We start from the raw sequence: 7500 nt of genomic DNA, 5'->3' as shown, positions 1-7500 counted from the left end.
AAGGAGTTTCTGATGAACATCGGCCGGGACATTTTGACGGCGGGGCAAGAACTAGTTGTTATTGAGGGCGAAGGGTTTGTCCTCAGCTGGTTGATTGTCGAATTGTCGGGACTGCCGGGCCGGTTACCGATTTGCCCGGCCGGCTTGGTTAACCATTTGCCCGGGCCGGGTTGGTTAACGAATTGTCAGGTTTGGGCTTGGTTAACCATTTGCCCGGGCCGGGTTGGTTAGCGAATTGTCATGGTTGGGTTGGTTAACGAATTGTCGGCCCATGGGCCAGCAAGGAGTTTCTGATGAACATCGGCCGGGACATTTTGACGGCGGGGCAAGAACTAGTTGTTATTGAGGGCGAAGGGTTTGTCCTCAGCTGGTTGATTGTCGAATAGTCGGGGCTGCCGGGCCGGTTACCGATTTGCCCGGCCGGCTTGGTTAACCATTTGCCCGGGCCGGGTTGGTTAGCGAATTGTCAGGTTTGGGCTTGGTTAACCATTTGCCCGGGCCGGGTTGGTTAGCGAATTGTCATGGTTGGGTTGGTTACCGAATTGTCGGGTTTGGGCTTGGTTAACGATTTGCCCGAGCAGGGTGGGTGAACACATTGTCAGGAGCGTGCGCGGTTGGTTCACGAAACTGCCTGTTCCGGGTTTCTAGAGCATTGTCAGGCCCGGCCGGCCGGGTTAGCGCCTTGCCAGACCCAACTTGACGAAATTCAGTGCAGCGCGGGTAATCGGCGGGAGTAACTATGACTCTCTTAAGGTAAGGAGGGGGGGCCCATGGGCCAGCAAGGAGTTTCTGATGAACATCGGCCGGGACATTTTGACGGCGGGGCAAGACGTAGTTGTTATTGAGGGTGAAGGGTTTCTCCTCAGCTGGTTGATTGTCGAATAGTCGGGGCTGCCGGGCCGGTTACCGATTTGCCCGGCCGGCTTGGTTAACCATTTGCCCGGGCCGGGTTGGTTAACGAATTGTCAGGTTTGGGCTTGGTTAACCATTTGCCCGGGCCGGGTTGGTTAGCGAATTGTCATGGTTGGGTTGGTTACCGAATTGTCGGGTTTGGGCTTGGTTAACGATTTGCCCGAGCAGGGTGGGTGAACACATTGTCAGGAGCGTGCGCAGTTGGTTCACGAAACTGCCTGTTCCGGGTTTCTAGAGCATTGTCAGGCCCGGCCGGCCGGGTTAGCGGCTTGCCAGACCCAACTTGACGAAATTCAGTGCAGCGCGGGTAATCGGCGGGAGTAACTATGACTCTCTTAAGGTAAGGAGGGGGGCCCATGGGCCAGCAAGGAGTTTCTGATGAACATCGGCCGGGACATTTTGACGGCGGGGCAAGACGTAGTTGTTATTGAGGGTGAAGGGTTTGTCCTCAGCTGGTTGATTGTCGAATAGTCGGGGCTGCCGGGCCGGTTACCGATTTGCCCGGCCGGCTTGATCAACCATTTGCCCGAGCCGGGTTGGTTACCGAATTGTCAGGGTTGGGCTTGGTTAACCATTTGTCCGAGCCGGGTTGGTTAATGAATTGCCATGCCCGGGTTGGTTAACGCAGTTTCAGGGTTGGGCTTGATTAACGATTTGCCCGAGCAGGGTTGGCTAACGCATTGTCAGGAGCGTGCGCGGTTGGTTCACGAAACTGCCTGTTCCGGGTTTCTAGAGCGTTGTCAGGCCCGGCCGGCCGGGTTAGCGGGTTGCCAGACCCAACTTGACGAAATTCAGTGCGGCGCGGGTAAACGGCGGGAGTAACTATGACTCTCTTAAGGTTAAGGAGGAGGGCCCATGGGCCAGCAAGGAGTTTCTGATGAACATCGGCCGGGACATTTTGACGGCGGGGCAAGAACTAGTTGTTATTGAGGGCGAAGGGTTTGTCCTCAGCTGGTTGATTGTCGAATCGTCGGGACTGCCGGGCCGGTCAACGATTTGCCCGGCCGGCTTGGTTAACCATTTGCCCGAGCCGGGTTGGTTAATGAATTGCCATGGCCGGGTTGATTAACGCATTGTCAGGGTTGGGCTTGGTTAACGATTTGCCCGAGCAGGGTGGGTGAACGCATTGTCAGGAGCGTGCGCGGTTGGTTCACGAAACTGCCTGTTCCGGGTTTCTAGAGCGTTGTCAGGCCCGGCCGGCCGGGTTAGCGGCTTGCCAGACCCAACTTGACGAAATTCAGTGCGGCGCGGGTAAACGGCGGGAGTAACTATGACTCTCTTAAGGTAAGGAGGGGGGCCCATGGGCCAGCAAGGAGTTTCTGATGAACATCGGCCGGGACATTTTGACGGCGGGGCAAGAACTAGTTGTTATTGAGGGCGAAGGGTTTGTCCTCAGCGGGTTGATTGTCGAATTGTCGGGACTGCCGGGCCGGTTAGCGATTTGCCCGGCCGGCTTGGTTAACCATTTGCCCGAGCCGGGTTGGTTACCGAATTGTCTGGGTTGGGCTTGGTTAACCATTTGTCCGAGCCGGGTTGGTTAATGAATTGCCATGGCCGGGTTGGTTAACGCAGTTTCAGGGTTGGGCTTGATTAACGATTTGCCCGAGCAGGGTTGGCTAACGCATTGTCAGGAGCGTGCGCGGTTGGTTCACGAAACTGCCTGTTCCGGGTTTCTAGAGCGTTGTCAGGCCCGGCCGGCCGGGTTAGCGGCTTGCCAGACCCAACTTGACGAAATTCAGTGCGGCGCGGGTAAACAGCGGGAGTAACTATGACTCTCTTAAGGTTAAGGAGGGGGGCCCATGGGCCAGCAAGGAGTTTCTGATGAACATCGGCCGGGACATTTTGACGGCGGGGCAAGAACTAGTTGTTATTGAGGGCGAAGGGTTTGTCCTCAGCTGGTTGATTGTCGAATCGTCGGGACTGCCGGGCCGGTCAACGATTTGCCCGGCCGGCTTGGTTAACCATTTGCCCGAGCCGGGTTGGTTACCGAATTGTCTGGGTTGGGCTTGGTTAACCATTTGTCCGAGCCGGGTTGGTTAATGAATTGCCATGGCCGGGTTGGTTAACGCAGTTTCAGGGTTGGGCTTGATTAACGATTTGCCCGAGCAGGGTTGGCTAACGCATTGTCAGGAGCGTGCGCGGTTGGTTCACGAAACTGCCTGTTCCGGGTTTCTAGAGCGTTGTCAGGCCCGGCCGGCCGGGTTAGCGGCTTGCCAGACCCAACTTGACGAAATTCAGTGCAGCGCGGGTAATCGGCGGGAGTAACTATGACTCTCTTAAGGTTAAGGAGGGGGGCCCATGGGCCAGCAAGGAGTTTCTGATGAACATCGGCCGGGACATTTTGACGGCGGGGCAAGAACTAGTTGTTATTGAGGGCGAAGGGTTTGTCCTCAGCTGGTTGATTGTCGAATCGTCGGGACTGCCGGGCCGGTCAACGATTTGCCCGGCCGGCTTGGTTAACCATTTGCCCGAGCCGGGTTGGTTAATGAATTGCCATGGCCGGGTTGATTAACGCATTGTCAGGGTTGGGCTTGGTTAACGATTTGCCCGAGCAGGGTGGGTGAACGCATTGTCAGGAGCGTGCGCGGTTGGTTCACGAAACTGCCTGTTCCGGGTTTCTAGAGCGTTGTCAGGCCCGGCCGGCCGGGTTAGCGGGTTGCCAGACCCAACTTGACGAAATTCAGTGCGGCGCGGGTAAACGGCGGGAGTAACTATGACTCTCTTAAGGTAAGGAGGGGGGGCCCATGGGCCAGCAAGGAGTTTCTGATGAACATCGGCCGGGACATTTTGACGGCGGGGCAAGAACTAGTTGTTATTGAGGGCGAAGGGTTTGTCCTCAGCTGGTTGATTGTCGAATTGTCGGGACTGCCGGGCCGGTTAACGATTTGCCCGGCCGGCTTGGTTAACCATTTGCCCGAGCCGGGTTGTTTAGCGAATTGCCATGTATGGGTTGGTTAACGAATTGTCGGGTTTGGGCTTGGTTAACGACTTGACCGTGCAGGGTTGGTTAACGAATTGTCGGGGTTGGGCTTGGTTAACGATTTGCCCGAGTAGGGTTGGTTAGCGAATTGTCCGGGTCAGACTGGTTAACGAATTGGCATGTCCGAGTAGGTTAACGAATTGCCAGAGCCAGCTTGGTTAACGAATTGTCCGGCTGGGTTGGTGCACTCATTGCCAGGACAGGGTTGTTTAATGAATTGTCCGTTCCCAGTTGGTTCACGAATTGGCAAGGCCAGGGTGGTTAAGGAATTGTCCGGGCCAGGTTGGTTAACGAATTGCCCGTCCTGGCTGGTTAACGAATTGTCAGGGTCAGGTTGGTTAACGAATTGCCATGGCCGGGTAGGTTAACGAATTGCCAGAGCCAGCTTGGTTAACGAACTGTCCGGCCGGGTTGGTTAACGAATTGTCCGTTCCCAGTTGGTTCACGAATTGGCAAGGACAGGGTGGTTAACGAATTGTCCGGCCGGGTTGGTGCACTCATTGCCAGGACAGGGTTGGTTACCGAATTGTCCGTTCCCAGTTGGTTCACGAATTGGAAAACCAGGGTGGTTAAAGTATTGTCCGGGCCTGGTTGGTTAACGAATTGCCCGTCCTGGTTGGTTAACGAATTGTCCGGGTCAGGTTGGTTAACGAATTGCCAGGGTCTGGTTGGTTACCGAATTGTCCGGCCGGGTTGGTGCACTCATTGCCAGGACAGGGTTGGTTGACGAATTGCCCGTCCTGGTTGGTTAACGAATTGCCAGGGTCTGGTTGGTTACCGAATTGTCCGGCCGGGTTGGTGCACTCATTGCCAGGACAGGGTTGGTTAACGAATTGTCAGGGTCAGGTTGGTTAACGAATTGCCAGAGCCAGCTTGGTTAACGAATTGTCCGGCCGGGTTGGTTAACGAATTGTCCCGGCCAGGTTGGTTAACGAATTGCCAGAGCCAGCTTGGTTAACGAATTGTCCGGCCGGGTTGGTGCACTCATTGCCAGGACAAGGTTGGTTAACGAATTGCCCGGTTCCGAATGGTTAACGAATTGCCCGGTCCCGGTCGGTTCACGAATTGCCCGCCCGCTGATTGTTAACTTTTCGCACCGGCGGGGGATGGCTTGGGTAACGAGCCTCCAAGATCTGTCGGTTAACCATTTGCCCGGTGGCAATTCGTTAACCAAGTCCGCTCCGGAAGTCTGGATGGGGGTCGGATTTGCCGGCCGAGGCCGACCCGGAGTTCCAGAGGCTCGGCCGCCGGGGTCAGATTCGGCCGCCCCTTTGACACATGCAATTTCTGTACGGGGGCATTGGCGGGGTTCCTGCAGATATATAGGGAGGCCGTTTTCACGAGTTGTTGAAGTATTCGGTAGATGGCACCGGCCTCCCCAATTGGTTAACCCGGGCCACGCGGCAGCTTTTCCGCACGATTCCGAAGATTGCCGGTATGGATTTTCGGACAAATACCCAATCGCGGAAGTCTGTCAGCGGGACCTATTCGCAGGCCCATGCCGGCCGAGGGGCGGCATTTTCCGTATGACTACCGGTGCTCCGGCCGCCGAATGGAAACCTTGCCCGAATGAATTTCTGACAAAGTCCCGAGGCGGGAGCCAGTAAGGGGACGTATTCGGCGGGCCGTGCCGGCCGAGCGGCGGCATTTTCGGAGGGACAACCGCAGGTCCCGCCGTCGATCCGAGACCTTGGCTGAAGAGTCGAAAGTAATCTAAGTCCCGACTCGGAAGTCAGAATGAAGGCGACTTCGGGGCCCTCCTGCCGACCGAGGCGGCCGATCGACGGCGGCACTACCGGAGGGCCGCCCGCCGAGCCAGCCGCGTGCCCTCGGCGCCACGCCGGTTAACCAATTGCCGTCGGAAGCCTGTGAAGGTCGGATCTGCCCCGTCGGGCGGGCCCGAGGTGCCCCGCGACCGGCATGAGCTCCGGGCGTCGTGCCGCCGGTTTGACACATGTCATTGTTGCACGGTCTGTCGCGGCTCTGGTTAACGAGTTAGGCCCGGAAGTCACTATGGGGGTCGGATTTGCCCCGCCTGGCGGGGCCAGAGTGCGACCTTCCCGGTAGGACTTCCGGGAGGCATCCCGCCGACTTGACACATGCAATTTCTGTACGGGGGGATTGGCGGGGTTCCCGGAGATTTACGGGAACACGTTTTCCAGACACACTTAGCAGGGTGACTAGTGGTACGGTTGACACAGTGCAGAGTTCTAAGTGAGCCTTACTCAATTGTGACTCAGTAAGCGGGAGGCCGGGCGAGCTCCGACTTACAATGATAAAAGCTTTTTTTCGCTATTTCCGAAAAAAATGACAAAGTCCAAGAACGCAGCGGGGGCTGCGGACAGACAGAGTCTGAGCGCGGACCGCGGGCGGCGGCCGGCAGACCGACGGTGGCAAAAGCTTTATATCGATCCGAAAAGCAAAGAGGCATTGTGTGTACCAAGACGGAGAAGGGACAAGCCTGCCGCTGGTGCCCTCGCGAGTGTCGTCTGCGTTAGACCTCTGTTCCCCGATCGATCCGGCTTGGTCGGTCCTACCTTTGGGAGAGGCCGAGTGGAAGCGACGGTCTCGACACGTGCGCCGAACTTCCGTGCTCGGCTCGTTACCATCTCCGGAGGTGGGCAGGTGGGTCTGCCGCGGGGCGGCCCGATTGCCGACCGAGGGCTTCATGCTTTGGGCGGAATTGACGTTGGGCATTCGCACGTTTGCACCACGATCGATTGACGGAGTCTCCCGCCGGCGGACGGGACTGCTGTGCGCATAGATGACGGGGGCCGGTCGAACGACCGTCGACCATCCCGAGAAGGCAGCTACACCCACGCGCATATACCTAGGCGGTGAAGGTGCGGACCTCACCGGCGCGATCGACGGGGTGGGATGGCGAGGCGTTCACCGGCGCGGCGTTAGGCCCTGGGCCGACGGAGGCGAGCGGCGACCGTCGACCGTCCTGAGAGCCAGCTCGGCGGAAGGGTGCGGGTGCGGACCTCACCCAGCGACGCGGCTCGATAGGGGATGGCGCGGCACTGCGACGACAGACATGGCCCGAGAGAGCAAGGGACGGGCGCGCCGGCCGCAGCAGCACTCTTTCGCGCCGTAGGGGCAAGGCGAAAGAGTCGGGAGAGTTCCATAGGCCAGAGTGGCAGGGAGATGCCCGGTTCAGCCTGACTCAACCGAAGCGTTGATCCTCGGTCACCAACGAGAGGAAGGAGAGGCTCTGCGCGCGCGGTGCTACCGACTGACGGCCGGCCGATGTGCGATTTCCAGAAGGTCGGGCGGCACCCGCGCGTTCCCTCCCCGCTCCAGCAGAGGCCGGAGACGTCCGGTCGCCAGAGCGGTCCGCGTGCAGCCTCCGGTTCCGCGAGAAGGCTAGTGTCCTCGGGACGAGGAGAGCCTTGTGAGCGGTCCGGCGGGCGGTGCAGCAAATTGTCGGTACGTTTCTCGGCATTGTCATATACGAATCCTGAGAGAGAAAGAGAAAAGGGGTGTCCGCGACGCGTACGTGGGCCAAGGGCGCGTGCGGCGCCGCGACACCCAGCGGATCCCTGCAATGGAGGGGACCGCCGATGGCTGAACCGAGCACCAACCTACCCCGGCGGCGGGGAGGCCAC

The sequence above is a fragment of the Mobula birostris genome, unplaced genomic scaffold (genome assembly GCF_030028105.1).
Source record: "Mobula birostris isolate sMobBir1 unplaced genomic scaffold, sMobBir1.hap1 scaffold_2533, whole genome shotgun sequence".
Lineage (NCBI taxonomy): Eukaryota > Metazoa > Chordata > Chondrichthyes > Myliobatiformes > Myliobatidae > Mobula > Mobula birostris.
The sequence above is the reverse complement of the archived record's forward strand: the minus strand, read 5'-3'. Positions refer to the sequence as shown.